The sequence below is a fragment of the Halichoerus grypus genome, chromosome 13, assembly GCF_964656455.1.
Source record: "Halichoerus grypus chromosome 13, mHalGry1.hap1.1, whole genome shotgun sequence".
NCBI lineage: Eukaryota > Metazoa > Chordata > Mammalia > Carnivora > Phocidae > Halichoerus > Halichoerus grypus.
The window spans coordinates 17,658,554-17,677,488 of record NC_135724.1 but is presented as its reverse complement, the minus strand read 5'-3'; the positions used below and the strand labels follow the sequence as shown (position 1 = coordinate 17,677,488).

Genomic DNA, 18,935 nt, shown 5'->3' with positions numbered 1-18,935 from the left:
ATTATATTATTATTATTTTTTAATACTGAGTTTATGAGTTCCCTGTATATTTTGGGTATTGACCCCTTATCCAGATACATCTGTGATTTGCATTTTGATTCTGCAAGTTGTCTTTTTATTTTGTTGATTTTGTTTACTTGTTGTTTTTGCTCTTCAGAAGCTTTTTAGTTTGATGTAGTCCCCCTTGTTTATTTTTTAGTTTATTGCTTATGTTTTAGGTGTCATATCCAAAAAATTATTGCCAAGACCCATGTCAAGGAGTTTTTTCCTATGTTTTTTTCTAGGATTGTTATGGTTTCATATCTTACATTAAGGTCTTTCATCCATTTTGGGTTAATTTCTGAGTGGTGTAAGATAGAGGTCTAGTGTCATTGTTTTATACATGGATATCCAGTTTTCACGGCACCATTTATTGAAGAGACCATCTTTTTCATTGAGTATTCTTGGCTCCCTAGTCAAATTCTAGTTGGCTGCATATGTTGGGATTTACTTGTGGGCTCTCAGTTCTGTTCTATTGGTCTATGTGTCTGTTTTTATGTTGGTATCATACTGTTTTTGATCAGCATTATAGTATAGCTTGAAATTAGGAAGTGTGATGCCTCCTGCTTTGTCCTTTCTTAGGATCACTTTGGCTACTTGGGGTCTTTTGTGGTTCCCTATAAATTTTAGAATTGTTTTTTCTACTTCTGTAAAAAATGCTATTGGAATCTTGATGTGGATTTCATTGAATCTGCAGATAGCTTTTGGTAGTGTAGACATTTAAAAAAATATTAATTTCTCCAACCCATAAGCACAGGATACCTTTCCATTTATTTGTCTCTTCTTCAGTTTCTTTCATCAATGCCTTGTAGTTTTCAGAGTAGAGATCTTTTACATCCTTGGTTAAATTTATTCCTAAGTATTTATTGTTTTTGATGCTATTGTAAATGGGGTGGTTTTCTTTATTTCTTTTTTGGAGTTATTTGTTGTTAGTATATAGAAATGCTACTTTTAAAAAGTGTTATTTTGTAACCTGCAACTTTACTGAATTTGTTGATTAGATCTAACAGTTTTTTGGTGGCATCTTTAGGATTATATAAAATCATGTTATCTGCAGAGAGAGACAATTTTAGTTCTCCCTTTCCAATTCTGAATGCCTTTTACTTCTTTTTTCTTGCCTGGTTGCTTTGGCTAGGACTTCTAGTACTGTGTTGAACAGGAATGGTAAGAGTGGGCACCCTTGTCTTGTTCCTGTTCTTGGAACAAGGCAAATCTTTCAACCTTTCACCATTGAGTATGTTAGCTGTGGGTCTCTTTTGTATAGGGCCTTTATTATGTTGAGGTTCATTCCTTCTATACCTAATTTGTTAAGAGCTTTTATCATTAATGGATGTTGAATTTTGTCAAATGTTTTTCTGTGTCTATGGTTATGGTCATATGATTTTTTTCTTTCATTTTTTAATGTGATGTATCACAATGATTGGTTTGCATATGCTGCACCATCCTTGATCCAGGGATAAATCTCACTTCATCATGGTGAATGATATTTTTAATGTGCTGCTGAATTTGGTTTGCTAGTATTTTGAGAATTTTTGTGTCTGTATTCATTAGGGATATTGGCCTGTGGTTGTTTTTTGTTTGTTTGTTTGTTTGTTTTCTTTTTTCTTCTGGTGTCCTTTCCTGACTTTCCTATCAAGGTAATGCTGGCCTTATGAAATAAATTTAGGAGTGTTCCTTCCCTTTCAGTTTTTTGGAAGAGTCTGAGAAGGATTGGCATTAATTCTTTAAAGTTTGGTAAAATTCATCAGTGAAACCATTTGGTCCTGGGCTATTCTTTGCTGGGAGATTTTTGATTACTAACCCAATGTCCTTGGGATACCTGGGTGGTTCAGTTGGTTAAGTGTCTGCCTTCGGCTCAGGTCATGATCCCAGGGTCCTGGGATCAAGTCCTATATCGAGCTCTGCTCAGCAGGGAGCCTGCTTCTCCCTCTGCTGCTCCCCCCAATTGTGCTTTTTCTGTTTCTCTGACAAATAAATAAAAATTTTAATTCAGTCTCCTTCGTAGTAATCAGTTTGTTTGGAGTTTCTATTTCTCCTTGCTTCATGCTTAGTAGGTTGCATATTTCTTTTTTTTTTTTTTTTTTTAAGATTTTATTTATTTATTTGGTAGAGAGAGAGAGCACAAGCAGGGGGAGCAGCAGACAGAGGGCAAGGGAGAAGCAGGCACGCCGCTGAGCAGGGAGCCCGATGTGGGGCTCGATCCCAGGACCCTGGGATCATGACCTGACCTGAAGGCAGATGCTTAACCGACTGAGCCTCCCAGGACCCCTAGATTGCATATTTCTAAGAATTTTTCCATTTCTTCTAGGTTGTCCAGTTTTTTGGCATATAGTTGTTCATAGTAGGTTCTAATGATCCTCTGTATTTCTGTGTTATTGGTTGTAATGTTTCCTTTTCCATTTACAGTTTTGTTGATTTGGGTCCTCTTCTCAAAGAACCAACTCTTTGTTTTGTTAATCTTTTCTATTTTTCTCCTGTTCTCTAATTTATTTCTGCTATAATTTTTATTATTTCCTTCTGCTAACTTTGGATTCAGTTTGTTCTTCTTTTTATAGTTCTTTATGGCTTAGTGTTGTTTATTTGAGATCTTCTTTGATAATTACTGTAGGCACTTAATATTAGGACGTTCCCTCTTAGAACTGCTTTTGCTGCATCCCATAAGTTTTAGTATGTTGTGTTTCCATCTTCATTTGTCTCAAGATACTTTTTTTTATTTCTCTTTTGATTCATTGGTTGTTGAGAAGAATGTTGTTTAATTTCCATGTATTTGTAGACTTTTCAGTTTTCTTCCTGTTGTTGATTTCTAGTGCCATACCACAGTGGTCAGAGAAGATACTTATTATGACTTTAGTCTTCTTGAATTTGCTGAGACTTACTTTGTGGCATAACATAGTCTATCCTAAGAAATGTTCTATGCACTTGAAAAGTGTGTATTCTGCTGCTGTTGGATAGAATGTTCTGTATATGTCTGTTAAGTCCATTTGATCTATAGTGCTTTGCCAGTCTGTTTCCTTATTGATTCTGTGTCTGGATAATCTATCCATTGTTAAGAGTGGGGTCTTAAAGTCCCCAGCTGTATTGTATTGCTGTTTATTTCTCCTTTTAGCTCTCTTAGTTTTTGCTTTGTATATTTAGGTGCTCTGATGTAGGGTGCATGAATATTTACAATTGTTACGGCTTCTCAATGGATTGACCACTTTATCATTATATAATGACCTTCTTTATCTCTTTTTACTATTTTTAGTTTGAAGTTTATTTTGTATGATACAAGCATGGCTACTCCTGTTTGGGGGTGGTTTTTTCGTTACTATTTTCTTGAAATACTGTTTTCTATCCCTGTACTTTCAGTCTATGTATATCTTTAAAGCTAAGGTGAGTCTCTTGCAGGCAACATATCATTGGGTCTTAGTTTTTGTTTTTGTTTTTCAAATCGATTCAGCCATCTATGTCTTCTAATTAGATTTTTTTTTTTTCAAGTAGGTTCCACACCCAGCACACACTGGAGCCCAGCGTGAGGCTTAAACTCATGACCCTGAGATCAAGACCTGAGCTGAGATCAAGAGTTGGACACTTAACCAGCTGAGCCACCAGGTGCCCCTAATTGGAGAATTTAATCCATTTACATTTAAGGTAATTATTGATAAGTAAACACTAACTATTGCCATTTTGTTCATTGTTTTCTGGTATTTTATAGATCCATTGTTCCTTGTTTCTTATCCTATTATTTTTGTGTGTGTTTGATGTCTTTTGGTATCAGTATGCTTTGACTTCATTATCATGTTCTTTTGTGTAATTACTACAGGTTCTTCCCTTGTGGTTACCATGAAGCTTAAATAAATTATCTTAAAATTATAACACCCTTTCTCAAGTTGAGAAGAATTTAAATAGCATTCCTAAACTTTACATTTTTATTTCTACTCCCCCTCACAATTTAAGTTATGAGGCTAAGGTTCACATATTTTTCGTATTATGTAACCAATAACATTATTGTAGTTAAGGATATTTTTACTATGTTTAATTTTTAATCTAGAGTTGTAAGTGAATTACACACCACCATTACCGTATTACAGAATTTAACTTTGACTATATATTTACCATTACTAGCGAGTTTTATGTTATCTTCTTATGTTTTTATGATTTCTGTTAGTGTCCTTCTACTCAAAGAACTCCCTTTTTCATTTCTTGTAAGACAGGTACAAAGGTGATGAACTTCCTCAGCTTTTGTTTGAGAGTCTTTTGTTTGGGAGAAGGACAGCTTTGCGGGGTATAAAATTCTTGGTTGACAGATATCCCCCCCTTCAACATTTTTGAATATATCATCCCATTCTTTCCTAGCCTGAAAATTCTCTTGAGAAATCCACCAATAGTCTTTTTTTTTTTTTAAAGATTTTATTTATTTATTTGACAGAGAGAGACAGTGAGAGAGGGAACACAAGCAGGAGGAGTGGGAGAGGGAGAAGCAGGCTTCCCACGGAGCAGGGAGCCCGACGCGGGGCTCGATCCCAGGACCTGGAATCATGACCTGAGCCAAAGGCAGACGCTTAACGACTGAGCCACCCAGGCGCCCCGAAATCCACCAATAGTCTTATGGAGGTTTTCTTGTATGAAACTTCCCTGTTTTTCTGCTGCTTTCCGAATTATTTTTCTGTTTTTGACTTTTGACAGTTATAAGGTATCCTTGGTATAACCCTATTCATGTTCAATTTATTTGGGGTCCTTTGGACCTCATGGATCTGGATGTCCCATTTCTCTCCAGAAGTTTGGGAAATTTTTAACCATTATTGCTTTAAATATGTTTTTATCCCTTTCTTTCTCTTCTCCTGATATTTCCATAATGCAGATATTATTTCTTTTGATTGTGTTCTGTAAGTACTGTAGGCTTTCTTTACTTTTTTCATTTTGCTCCTGTGATTTCAAATGTCCTGTTTTCTAAATCAGTGGTTCTTTCTTTTGCATTTCTTTAGGTTGAGTCTACTTTTGAAGCTCTTTATTGAATTCTTCAGTCATTGCATTTTTCAGCTCTAGGGTTTATGTTGTGGGTTTTTTTGAGGCTTTCTATTTAGAGTACTTCATGCATTGTTTTCCTAATACTGTTTAATTGTGTTCTTTCTGTGTGTTCTTGTAGTTTGCTGAACTTTTAAGAGGACTGTTCTGAATTGTTTGACAGCTCACAGATCTCCATTTCTTTAGGATTAGTTATCAGAGCTTTATTAGTTTCCTTTGGTGGTGTCATGTTTACCTGATTTTTCATTGTCTTTGATTCCTTATGTTGTTATGTATGCATTTGAGTGAGCAGTTTCCTCTTCTATACTTTATAGGTTAACTTTAGTAGGGACAGTTCTTTACCAGTCGGTTCAGTGTAGGTTACTGGACATGTCTGCTGGTAACATCTTTGGGCAGATGGGACCTGCTATCAGGATCTGTCTTTGTTCAAGGCCACTGCCCAAGCTTTGAGGTTGGGGTGAAGGGGATACTGCTGGCTGAGAACAGTTAGGACAGCTGTTCCCTGCCCAAGTGAGGCTGTAGGATGGGCTCTGCCTTTGCCTGGGTTCTCTGGTCAGGCTTACTAGACAGTCAGGATGGGGTACTATACTCAGCAGTATATGGCACTATGAATTAGCTTCCCTGCCCTGGTGGAGCAGCAGGATGGGCTGCAGGTTTATGAACCTGAATCAGGCAAGACTGTGTACTGAATTCCCTGGCCAGATGGGGCCACTGCTTTTGCTCTGCAGATGGGCAAAGCCATAGGCTGTGCTCTCTGTTCAAGAGCTGCCGTAAACAGGGCTGTTGGATGGGCTGTGTGGGTTCTCGTGTGCAGTGGTTAGGTTTTCTGGTTGGGCAGGCTGAAAGCTCTATTCAGCAATGGGCAGGGCTATGACTTCTGCCTAGGCTAGTTCCAAGCAGCTTCATAGGTGAACCAGATCAGGCTTTCTGATCTGGAAAAACTGGAAGTGACAGCCAGCCGTGTGCCAGGCTGTGACTCACTTGTCTGCCTGTGCACAGCAAGCCAGTTCACAGGGCTTCCAAAGCTCTTTGTTCGAGGACCCTACCATCAGGCAAACCCGTACCCTGCTGAGTTCTCTGGTCAGACTGCGCTATGGGCTTGGCTCTGCACAAGCAAAACTCCTGGTTGGGATTGCTCCTTGGGTGCTGCAGGTAGGAATCTGCTCTAACAAGATCTGAGTGCTGGTTGGTGCATGCCATTCCCCGTTCTCTGTTGCAATCAGATCTCCAGTAGTTGAGCCCTCTAGATTCCTCTGTGATCCCTGTCGGATTAGTCCAAATGGAGGCTCCCAGGAGGCAACCCACAATGCTGGGGCAGCTGGATGTCCACACTGGGCTCTCTCTTCCCATCGGAAGACCTATAGGCTCAGGGGAGACCTCTCAGCATGTTGCTGTGCCAGCCTTGGGGAGAGGCCGTGAGGTCAGTGTGTAATTCTCCTTTTACTCTTCTAATGAGGTCTTCTTTGGTCTCTATGTTGCAGGGGGTGCTTCGGCTTCTAGGATTCTCTCTGTAGTATCTTGTTTATGAATAGTTCGTTGATCTCCTTGTAAGGGGGAATAGAGTCAGGAATAGACAGTGTTGCCATCTTGATGACATCACCCCTGTATACCGTTGTTGAAGTGTCTGTTCACATCTTTTGCCTGTAGGAGGTATGGATCTAAGTTTTGTGGGAGTTTTTGTTTAGGTTTTTTTTGCATATGAATATCCAAATGTTCCAGCATCATTTCTTGACAGGTCTGTCCTTTCTCCACTTCACTGCCTTTGTACCTTTGTCAAAAATTGATTGTCCATGTATATGTGGGTTTATTTCTGGACTATTAATTTTGTCCCATTGATCTGTTTGCTATCTTTAAGACTAAAACCCTGCTGTTTTGATAACAATAGCTTTATAATAATTCCTGAGATCAAGTAGCGTTACCCCCTCCAACTTTATTCTTCTTTCTCATTTTGGTTATTTTAGGTCCTTTGCATTTCCATTTGAATTTTAGCTTGCCAGTTGAATTGAAATTGAACTTGTCAGCTTGTCAATTTTTATCAAAAAATCTTGTAGGATTTTGATTGGGATTTCATTAAATTTATAGGTCAATTCATTCTCTTCTGTTTTTTTACATAAAAGGTAGCTGCTATACACACAGTTCTGCATTTGGCTCTTCTCGCTTCGTAGTGAATCATGGAGATTTTTCTTATTCTCCCTTAGTTTCCATTTTAGTTTTGTTGTGTTCTGTTATCAGGATGTACTTTATTAAATTCTTGTCATCCCTTATGATGGATTTCTTGCTCATTTCCAATGTTTTGCTATTACAAATAGTGCTGTAGTACAATCATTGTAATACATGTTTTTTCTTCTGTGGGCAAATAGAACTGCAGGATAGATTTGAAAAATGTGATTGCTAAGTCGAAATGTACATGCTTTTGAAATTTTCTTAAAAAGATTTTCTGTATTTGAGAGAGAGAGCATGAGAGAGAGCAGAGAGCACAAGTGGGGAGCCCGGGGAGAGGGGCAGAGGGAGAGGGAGAAGCAGACTCCCTGCTGAGCAGGGAGCCTGACATGGGGCTCCATCCCAGGACACTGGGATCATGACCTGAGCCAAAAGCAGATCCTTAACTGACTGAGCCACCCAGGCGCCCCTGCCCTTGAAATTTTAAGTTTTTTTTTTTTTTTTTTTTATTTGACAGAGACACAGCGAGAAAGGGAACACAGCAGGGGGAGTGGGAGAGGGAGAAGCAGGCTTCCCGCGGAGCAGGGAGCCCGATGCGGGGCTCAATCCCAGGACTCTGGGATCATAACCTGAGGGGAAGGCAGATGCTTAACAGCTGAGCCACCCAGCTGCCCCCCTTGAAATTTTAATGGATAAATTGCCCTCCCTAGAGTTTTATCAATTATATTCCTGCCAATAATAGAATAGAAAGCCTATTTTGCCATAGTCTCAACAGTGCATTACCAGACCTTTCCTTTTTTGTCAAGTTGATAGGTGTGGATGGTCTATCAAAATCATTTTGATTTGTATTTCTTTAATACAAGTAAGTTTATTTTTTTATTTTTTTAATTTTTTTTAAAGTAAGCTGTATACCCAATATGAGGCTTGAACTCACAACCCTGAGATCAAGAGTCACATGCTCTACTGACTGAGCCAGCCAGGCACCCCTAGTACAGGTAAGTTTAAACATCTTTTCATGTGTTTAGGAGCCATTTGTATTTCTTTTTTCTGTGATTTTCTTTTTGTTCATGTACTTTGCCCATTTTGTTTTGTGTTGAATTGTCAGCATCTTTCAGTTCCAAGGAAGTCTTTATGTATTAGGGAGATTAGCCCTTTGTGTGATATGAGTTGCAAATATTTTTTCCCATTTTGCCATTTGACTTTGCTTATAGCATTTTTTTTCTTCTATAAGGAACGCTTTCATCCTTATTCATTTGAAGTCATTACCCTTTTTCCTTAGAGGCTTTGGATTTTTTTTTTTTTTTTTTTAAGATTTTGAGAGAAAGAGAAAGAGAGCATGAGTGGGGTGGAGGGGCAGAGGGAGAGGGAAAGGGAGAAGCAAACTCCTCCCTGCTGAGCAGGGAGCCTGATGCAGGGCTTGATCCCAGGACCCTGAGATCATGACCTGAGCCAAAGGCAGACGCTTAACTGACTGAGCCACCCAGGTGCCCCGAGGCTTTGGATTTTTAATCTTTTTTTTTATTTATTTATTTGGCAGAGAGAGAGCACAAGTATGGGGAATGGCAGGCAGAGGGAGAGGGAGAAACAGCCTCCCCGCAGAGCAGGGGGAGCCCGATGTGGGACTTGATCCCAGGACCCCAGGATCACAACACGAGCCGAAGGCAGACGCTTAACCATCTGAGCCACCCAGGCACCCTCGGATTTTTAATCTTAATTTTATTTTATTTTTTTATTTTTATTTATTTATTTTTTTTAAAAGATTTTATTTATTTATTTGACAGAGAGAGACACAGCGAGAGAGGGAACACAAGCAGGGGGAGTGGGAGAGGGAGAAGCAGGCTTCCCACCGAGCAGGGAGCCCGAAGTGGGGCTCGATCCCAGGACCCTGGGATCATGACCCGAGCCGAAGGCAGACGCTTAACGACTGAGCCACCCAGGAGCCCCTTAATCTTAATTTTAAAGGCTTTCTCTACTCTTAGTCTATATTTGAATTTTCTTATATTTTTCTTCCAACTTTTATGAGTTATTGTTTTTCTTGTTTTTGTTTCTGTTTTACATTTAAATCTTTTATTTGGAGTTTATTCTACTACATTGTATGGTATCCGGTTTGTTTTCTTATTGTTCCAACACCCTTTATTAAAAAGTCTGTCTTTACCCCCACTGATCTTTGGCACCACCTTTATGTGTAGTGAGTTTCCATGTGTTTGGGTCTATTTCTGGGTTTTCTGTTCTGTTCCATGGATGGTATAATCATGCATTAGAATCACACTGTTTAAATTAGTTTTTAAATTATGATTTATTATCTGGTAGGGGTAGTCTCCCTCATTGTTGTCTTTTTCAGTTTTCTGTCTCTTAGTAATGTCTCCATATGAACTTTACAATCAGCCTATTAACGAAAACTGTTGTCATTTTTGTGGGGATGATATGCCATGTATAAATTAGGGAGAATTGACTCTCTGTGATGTTAGGTTTTAGCCAAGAACATGACATGCCTTTCATTTGCTTAGCTCTTCTTCTAAATACGCTAGTGTTTTAACATTGTTCATATAGGTCTTGTAAAGTTTATTCCTAAGTATTTTGTCTTTTTAATTGCAATTATGTCTTCTGTTTGTTGTTTGTAAAACTGCAAGTTATCCTTGTATTTATTTTGTTTCCACTATCTTGTTGAATTATTACCATAGTATTTTTAGTTGAATCTCTTAGATTTTCCAAGAATCCCACCATATCCCCTTCAAAAATGATAGATTTGTTTCCTTCCTTGCAATTTTTTTGTCTCTAATTTATTTGAGGGTTTTTGTTTGTTTTGTCTAATTGTTTTCAAATTATTTTTCCTCTTTAATCCTCTTCTTTTCCTTGGGTTTGCTGCATTTTCATGCATTGTATCATTTAGAATTGCTTTCCCCCAACCACAAATACCAGAAAACCTAACATAGTTTAAACAAATAAGGCTTTATTTTTCTTACATGGAAGTAGTCTGGAGGTAGGAATTCAGAAGTTCAGCTACGTCAGTAACGTAATTTTTTTCTCTGCTGTCTTAACATGTTGGCTTGTTGCCTCATGATCACGACATGGCTGCCAGAGCTCTGGGCATCCCATTCATATTCAAAGGAAGAAGTGAGATGAGGTAAGATGAGGGGAAAGGCAGTAAAGTAAGTCTTCCCATCATGCTTCTCCTTTTGTCTCATTGACTAGAAGTAGGTCACGTCACCATCCCTAGCTACAAGGGAGTTTGGGAAAGTAGGTATTTATATTTCCAGTCTGTAGTGGGGGTAGGCAAGGAAGGAAGGGGGTTGGGAATAGGTGGTGAGTTATCCACCCATGTCTGTTGGAGGCATCATTGCTTCTTCATATTTATATGCAGGAGTAAAGGAAGATCTTTGAACTGATCCTAAAGAATCACTATAATCTTAAGGCTAAGGTGGTTTTTGCATTGTTATTGTTTTGTATAAAGAGAAAATCAAGCTTTCCAGAAGAGTGTGAATTTAAAGTGTGGAGAGAGAAAAGGCAAGTGGCCCAAATGGTCATTTATCAAAATCAACCAAGATCTCTAAAACAAAGGAGCCTAAGTCGAGGTAGGCAGCCTAGCTTTTTTTCTAGTTGTGGCTGGCCATGTGTTTATTAGAGATACCCTCTTGAAGTAGATGCCCGGGGCAATCAAAGCTCAAGTCATGCACTTGCATTGTAAAAAACAACAGCAAAAAACTGTCAGGGCTTGTATTACAATTCCCTTTTATCCTTAGCCCCTGAAAACCACATATCAGCTGTCTCTATACATTTAACTATTCTGGGTATTTCATAGAAGTGGAATCATAAATATGTAAACTTGAATCTGGCATCTTTTATTTAGCATAATGTGTTGCAGGTTCTCCCACCATGCAGCTTGTAGTAGCATTTCATTCCTTTTTTTTTTTTTTAAGATTTATTTATTTATGAGAGAGAAAGAGAGCATGTATGCACACGCTCACAGAGGGGGAGGGGCAGAGGGAGAGGGAGAGAGAGAATCTTAAGCAGACTCTGCACTGAGCGCAGAGCCCGATGCAGAGCTCGATCCCACAACCCTGAGATCACGACCTGAGCTGAAACCCAAGAGTCAGATGCCTAACCAACTGAGCCACCCATGTGCCCCAACACTTCATTCCTTTTTAAAAATATTTTTTATTGATATAATTTACATAAAACATTAGTTTCAGGTTTACAACACAATATTTTGATATTTGTATATATTGTGAAATGATTACAAGTCTCGTTAACATCCCTCACTATACATACTTACAAATTTTTTTTCTTATGACAAGAACTTTTAGGATTTACTCTTAGCAGTTTTCAAATATACAATACAATAATAAGTATAGAACAAATGTACATTTTGTGTATATTACATCCCCATGACTTATATTATAGGTGGAAGTTTGTTTACCTTTTCACTCCCTACCTCCCCCTTCTATGGCAACCACCAGTCTATTCTCAGTATCCATGAGGTCCAGGGGTTTTTTTTGTTTTGTTTTATTGTTGTTTGTTTGCTTTTAGACTCCACATATAAGTGAAATCATACAATATTTGTCTTTCTCTGATTTATTTCCCTTAGCCTAATGCCCTCAAGGCTCATCCATGCTGTTGTAAATTTCAAGATTTTATTTTGGTGTAGTCCCAACAGTTTATTTTGCTTTTGTTTCCCTTGCCAAAGGTGACATATCTAGAAAAATGTTTCTACAGCTGACGTCAAAGAGCTTATCTCCTATGTTTTCTTCTAGGAATTTTATGGTTTCCGATCTCACATTTAGGTCTTTAATCCATTTTGAGTTTTTGTGTATGGCGTAAGAAAGTAGTCCAGTTTCATTCTTTTGCATGTAGCTGTCCAGTTTTCCCATCACCATCTGTTGAAGAGACTTTTTCCCATTGTATATTCTTGCCTCCTTTGTCGTAGATTAATTGACCACATAAGTATGGGTTTATTTCTAGGTTCTCTATTCTGTTCCATGGATCAACGTGTCTATTTTTGTGCCAGTACCATACTGTTTTGATAACTGCAGCTTTGTAGTAAACTTGAAATCTGAGATTGTGATACCATCAGTTTTGTTCTTCTTTTTCAAGATTGCTTTGGCTGTTTGGAGTCTTTTGTAGTTCCATACAAATTTTAGGATTATTTGTTCTAATTCTGTGCAGATGATGTTGGTAGTTTGATAGGGATTGCATTAAATCTGTAGGGTGCCTTGGGTAGTATGGACATGTTAACAATATTGGTTCTTCCAATCCTTGAGCATGGAATGTCTTTCCATTTGTTTGTCTCATCGTCAACTTCTTTCATCATTGTTTTACAATTTTTGGTGTACAGGTGTTTCATCTTCTTAAGTTTGTTCCTAGGTTTTTGTTTTTTTTTTTACTTTTGATGCAGTTGATTATTTTCTTAATTTCTCTTTCTGCTACTTCATTATTAGTGTATAGAGATGGAACCAGTTTTGATAAGGAAAATCTGTGTCCTAAGATGGCCAACTGAGCCAGCGCGAGAGTCCCAGTCCTTGCCCCAGGGCTCTTCCAGGTTCTTCTCTTTGCTCTGCTTCCTGCGTGGACCAATCTGGGTTCTTCTCCCTGCCCCGGTTCATGCACGCACCAAAAGTGCCAAGTATGCAGAAGTAGATGTGTATAAATTGCCCCCATGTTTGTGCTCGGGGCTCAGACCTTTGGAGACCACTCTCCTCTGAGCCCACCGGCGTTAAATAAACCTCCTATCCTCCAAGATTTCCGGGTGCCGCTTGGTTCTTCCATCGGGCGATCCAGTCCAGGTTCCGTAACAATTTCTGTATATCAATTTTGTATCTTGCAGCCTTACTATTTATCAGTTCAAGTAGTTTTTTGGTGGAGTCTTTAGGGCTTTCTATATACAGTAACATGTCATCTGAAAATAGTGAAAGTTTTACTTCTTCCTTACCAATTTGGATTCCTTATATTCCTTTTTCTAGTCTGATTGCTGTGGCTAGGACTTCTAATACTATGTTGAATAAAAGTGGTGAGAGTGGAAACCTTGTCTTGTTCCCGATCTTAGGGGAAGAGCTCTCAGTTTTTCACCATTGAGCATGATGTTACCTGTAGATTTTTCACATATGGTCTTTATTATGTTGAGGTGTGTTTCCTCTAAACCTATTTTGTTGGGGCTTCTGGGTAGCTCAGTTGGTTAAGTGTCTGCCTTTGGCTCAGGTCATGATCACAGGGTCCTGGGATCGAGCCCCACATCCAGCTCCCTGCTCAGTGGGGATTCTGCTTCTCCCTCTGCCCCTCTCCGCCCCCGCCGCCCCAGCTCGTGCTCTCTCTCATTATCTCTGTTGCTATCTCTGTCTCACTCTCTCCAATAAATAAATAAAATTTTTTTTAAGATTTTATTTATTTATTTGACAGAGAGAGACACAGCGAGAGAGGGAACACAAGCAGGGGGAGTGGGAGAGGGAGAAGCAGGCCTCCCGCCAAGCAGGAGCCCAGTGCAGGGCTTGATCCCAGGACTCTGGGATCATGATCTGAGCCAAAGGCAGACGCTTAATGACTGAGCCACCCAGGCACCCCATAAATAAAATCTTTAAACAACAAAAAAATAAACCTACTTTGTTGAGGGTTTTTATCATGAATGGATGTTGTACTTTGTCAAATGCTTTTTGTGCATCTATTGAAATGATCATATGGTTTTTATCCTTTCTCCTGTTGATGCAATGTATCACATTGATTGATTTGAACTACCATTGTATCCCAGGAATAAATCCCACCTGATCGTGGTGTTTTTATTTTATTTTTTTTAATATATTGCTGGAATCAGTTTGCTAACATCTTATTGAGGAACTTTGCATCTATGTTGGTCAGAGACTGGCATGTGTTCTCCTTTTTTTAAGTGTGTTTATCTGATTTTGTTAACAGGGCAATGCTGTCCTCTTAGATTGAATTTCAAAGCTTTCCTTCCTCTTCTATATTTTGGAATAGTTTGAGAAAAATAGTTGTTAACTCTACTCTTAACTGTTTGGTAGAATTCACCTGTGAAGCCATCTGGTCCTGGACTTTTATTTATTGGGAGTTTTTGGATTATTGGCTTAATTTTATTGCTAGCAATTTATCTGTTCAAATTTGGTTTATATGTAATATACTATGCATGTAGCAGTCTGTATTAGGTTGATAGTCGCTTAATTTTGAATCCATTTTAAAAGCACTAGATTGGGGCACCTGGGTGGCTCATTTGTTAAGCGTCTGCATTCGGCTCGGGTCATGATCCCAGGGTCCTGGGATCGAGCCCCCGTTGGGCTCCCTTCTTAGCAGGAAGCCTGCTTCTTCCTTTCCTACTCTCCCTGCTTGTGTTCCTTCTCTTGCTGTGTCTCTGTCAAATGAGTGAATAAAATCTTTAAAAAAAAATAAAAGCACTAAATTTTTATTCCCCCCACACACAAACACACATTTTATGTATATGGTTTCATCATACTTTACATCCTTTTATTTTGTGGATCCCTTGACTAATTTTTATAGGTATCATTGATTTTACTGTTTTTGTGCTTTAATCTTTGTACTGGTTTTATAAGGGATTAATCTACGTTTATTATGTTTGTATGTACCTGTGAATTATGTCCTTTACTAATTTTCTTACTCCTGATTGTGGCCTTTCCTTTCCACTCAAAGAATTCCCTCTAACATTTTTCTTTTTAAGATTTTATTTATTTATTTTAGAGAGCATGTACACGCTAGTGGGGGGAGGGAGGAAGAGGGACAAGCAGACTCCACACTGAGGGTGGAGCCCAATGCAGGGTTTGACCCCATGATCCCGAGATCATGACCCAAGCCAAAATCAAGAGTTGTCTGCCCAACCAACTAAGCCACCCAGGAGGTCCTCTAACATTACTTGTAAGGCTTGTTTAGTGATGATTAATTCCTTTAAGTTTTGTTTGAGAAACTCTTTATCCCTTCTTCTATTCTGAATGATAGTCTTGCTGGATAGAGTATTCTTGGTTTCAGGTTTTTTCCTTTTAGCACAAATTAGCACTCTTTTCTGGCCTTCGAAGTTTCTGCTGAAAAATCAGCTGATAGCCTTATGGAGTTTCCCTTGTATGTAACTCTTTTCTCTTGCTGTTTTTAAAAATTCTCTCTTTATCACTGTGTGTTGCCATTTTAATTGTTATGTGCCTTGGTGTGAGTCTCCTCAGATTGATTTTATTGTAGGCTCTCTGTTCCTCCTGGATATGGATTTGTTTCCTTCCCCACTTTAGGGAAGTTTTCAGCTATTATTTCTTCAAATAAATTTTCTGCCCCCTTTTATCTTCTCTTCTCCATCTGGGATCCCTATAATGTGAATATTATTACACATGATGGTGTCACTGAGTTCCCTTAACCTATTTAAAAAATCAGAGATAAAGAACTCAATAACTGAAATTAAAAATACAGTACAGGGAATAAAAGATTAGAGAAAACAGAAGAACAGATCAGTGAGCTGGAAGAAAGAGTAATGGAAAGCAACCAAACAGAACAGGAAAAGAAAAAATAATAAAAATGAGACTAGGTTAAGGGAACTCAGTGACACCATAATGTGTAATAATATTCACATTATAGGGATCTAATCTGATGAGAGTTCATTATAATGCAGTTGACAAGAAAATTTGATTATTTTTGTGGTACACAACATTTTAATAATTAGAATTTTAAGTGATGACATTATACCAGAACATATTAAAATTTTAGGAATTTTATATATTTTCTGGAATAGTTACAACGTTTACTCACACAATATAGCCTAAGATTTATCATCGTTTGTTTGCCCACACTTCCCATGTAACAACATACCAAATAAGCCTAATTAGTTAAAAAGACTTTATTTAGAATTTGAATTTTGGGGAAGTTTGTTAAAAACCTCAGAAGGTTCTAAAGCACATGCCTAAATAGGATCATAGATTTTTATAGAACTTAATATTTGATTATTTATTCAACCAAGGTGGCAACAAAAGATTCAGAAGGCAAATTCATAGGGTTATTAGCTCCTTTATAGCTGAGAAGATTTAGTTTTCTTAAGTAATCAAGGACCTGATAAAAACAAATATAGAAACCTTGTTTTTTCTGGGCAGATAAAGGGGAAAAAAAGTTGGTTTATAATTTATCAAGAGCAGACCAGGAATCGAAGAAAACTTTGCTTTTTTAAGAGAGGGAAAAACCAAATTTCAATCTTATATTAGTGTACCTTTAAGAGTCATTCATCCTAATCTTAGTCCTGAGCACTCATAAAATTTTTTTCCAAAGATTCCCCTTCACAAACCTACAACTTTCTTTTCCATTCAGATTTTGTCCTACGTTTTTTTCTCTCTGAATAACCAGTCTCATTTCAGGACTAAATGACCTTCTTTTCCCTCAACAAAAATGTATTTTTATTCCTCATACTCTATCTTACCAAAAACACATCTCTAACTTTCCTTGCATGCCAAGATATTTTCCTTTTTATTTCCAGTGGTCTTAGTTACATTTATCAGTATTTTTAATGCTTAGAAACCTTGATTTGTAGTAGAAACTAAGTAGTAAGCAATTGTGAACTGTTATGCCTGTATCCTTTAGATTGGTACGTTTATGAATATACTTCATAATTTCTAAAAATGTTTCTTCGTAGTACAATCTTTTAATAAAGCATAAAACATGTTTACTAATAAACCCAAATTTATTTTTAGTTTTCCTCTAATAAGACAAAAGTAGGTAAACCTGTGTTTAGTATTTAGTGTTTTATTATTTTATTTTATTTGGAAAAGACTTAGATAACCAATGAGTTTGAACCAATTTATCATTTAACCTAGCTAGTTTTAGGCTACCAAAGATTTAGTCTCTCATATTTCTAGTCAGAAAATTTACTCAAGCCTTATATTAAAACATTAATTTGTATAATGCCAAATTAAAACAAATCACCCATCAACACCAACCCCTCTAGGTTATTCCCACCTAGAGAACGTTACCGGTAACCCTCAACAGCTGGAATAGAAGTCAGGACCATCAACTCAAATTGAGGAGGTCCGGATATCTGAACTCACCCGATACACCTGTGAGGTGCTGCGAAGTCAGAGGGGCACAAAGGGCCCATGCTGGCACTGAGCACCGAGCTCCAGAGGACCCCAGGAGATCTCAGGTGAGTTGCTCTGATGTCCTGCAGACTATGCCAAGAAGTGTTGATGCAAAATGAACAAACCCTGTTAAAAATTTTTAAAAGGAAGAAAGTTTTAGTTGAGCCCAAGTTAGGACAGATGCTCTGGATACACAATCTTCACAAAGAAAAGAGTGCTTGGGGGAAGGGAACATTTGGTGCAGGGTTATGTGGTTTTTTTACATAAAAATTACAGATTATTAACAAAGGGCATTCTAGAAAGTTAATAGACTTTATCTTATGTTTTTAGTATGTGCAAGGCTGCATGACTTTCATATTATGGGAACCAGAAATGTTTTTTATCTTTATGTTTGGAATGCTTTATTGGTGATTTTTTTCAAAGATTTTATTTATTTATTTATTTATTTATTTGAGAGAGAGGGAGAGAGAGAGCACAGGCAGGGGGAGCAGCAGAGGGAGAGGGAGAAGCAGGCTCTCTGTTGAGCAGGTGCTCCTGGTGCTCCAGATGCTTATTAACCCACTGAGCCACCCAGGTGCCCCCGTGATTTTTTAAATAAAGCAGATGTGGGGGCACCTGGGTGGCTCAGTCATTAAGCGTCTGCCTTCAGCTCGGGTCATGATCTCAGGGTCCTGGGATCGAGCCCCGCATCGGGCTCCCTGCTCCACGGGAAGCCTGCTTCTCCCTCTCCCACTCCCCCTGCTTGTGTTCCCTCTCTTGCTGCCTCTCTCTCTGTCAAAAAATAAAATAAAATCTTAAAGAAAGAAAGCAGATGTGGACTGTGTGCTCAGGGCAGGAATAGGGCCCATGCTTTGAGGTTTTGTGGAGTCATTTTGTCCTTGGTAAATGTTAAAGTTCAGCTTCCCTCGGAGCCCACGTATATTTAGGCAGTCTCACAGAGACAATGATGGGAGCCAACTGGGTGATAAATTCGACCGGCGAGGTGACAAAGAAGCCCACACATGGGGACAGAGGATTGAGACTTGTGTTGCATGTGCCCTGCTGTTGTGGTTGAGCCATGTCTGCCTTGGGTCCGCTGGTCTGCAGTGGCCTTCTTTGCCTGTTGTGGGCAGTTTGGTCCCAGTGCTGTTAAGGGGCCAGTCCGGGGCTGCCTTGGGCTTGAGTTGGGTCAGGCCGGATGCCTGCCTTCTGCGCATTTGCCAGAACTGGTTGCACTGACCTGCAGGGTGCTCTCCCTATGTTGTCCCCAGAGAGGCTTTCACTGGTGGGCAGGGCCTGCAGTCAGACCAGATGTCTGTCCTCAGCCTGTTGGGGTTGCAGTGACCCTGAACTACTACCAGACTCTCTGTGCTGCCCCCTGTGAGGTTTGTGTTGGTAGGCAGGGCCAGCGGTCAGATCAGCTGTCTGCGCCCTCCCCGCTGCTGGGCCGCAGTGGGACTGCTGTGTGTGCTTATCTCCCCCTCTCCCCAGGGCAAGAGTCACTTTGGAGCGGCTGTTGGAGCTGCTTGCACCAGGGGAAGCTTGTGGTGTCGCTTTGCGCGGACTCCTGCTGGGTGGGGCAGTTGGAGGGGGCAGTCCACAGGAGAATGGGGGGGCAGGCTGTGGTGTCACATGCTGGCTGGCCGAGAGTTTATGTTGGTTCCCACAGCTATCTGTATCCAGACTGAGGTGAGGGGAGAG

At 39.1% G+C, this 18,935-nt stretch overlaps 1 long non-coding RNA gene across 6 annotated transcripts in view; it reads left to right on the top strand.

Annotated features, from left to right (window-relative positions):
- The window catches only part of LOC144379838 (uncharacterized), a 47,789-nt gene that overhangs the window by 9,183 nt on the left and 19,671 nt on the right, over nucleotides 1–18,935 (top strand). For 2 of the 6 annotated variants that reach the window (XR_013443289.1, XR_013443291.1), the window contains exons 2-4: nucleotides 3,520–3,669; nucleotides 8,104–8,198; nucleotides 17,126–17,320. This is a non-coding gene — a long non-coding RNA (uncharacterized LOC144379838). Of the gene's footprint in view, nucleotides 1–3,516; nucleotides 3,670–4,443; nucleotides 4,641–6,054; nucleotides 6,196–8,103; nucleotides 8,199–10,282; nucleotides 10,328–17,125; nucleotides 17,321–18,935 lie in introns of those variants that run through there. The other 4 variants (XR_013443292.1, XR_013443290.1, XR_013443294.1 and 1 more) reach the window with 4 other exon arrangements.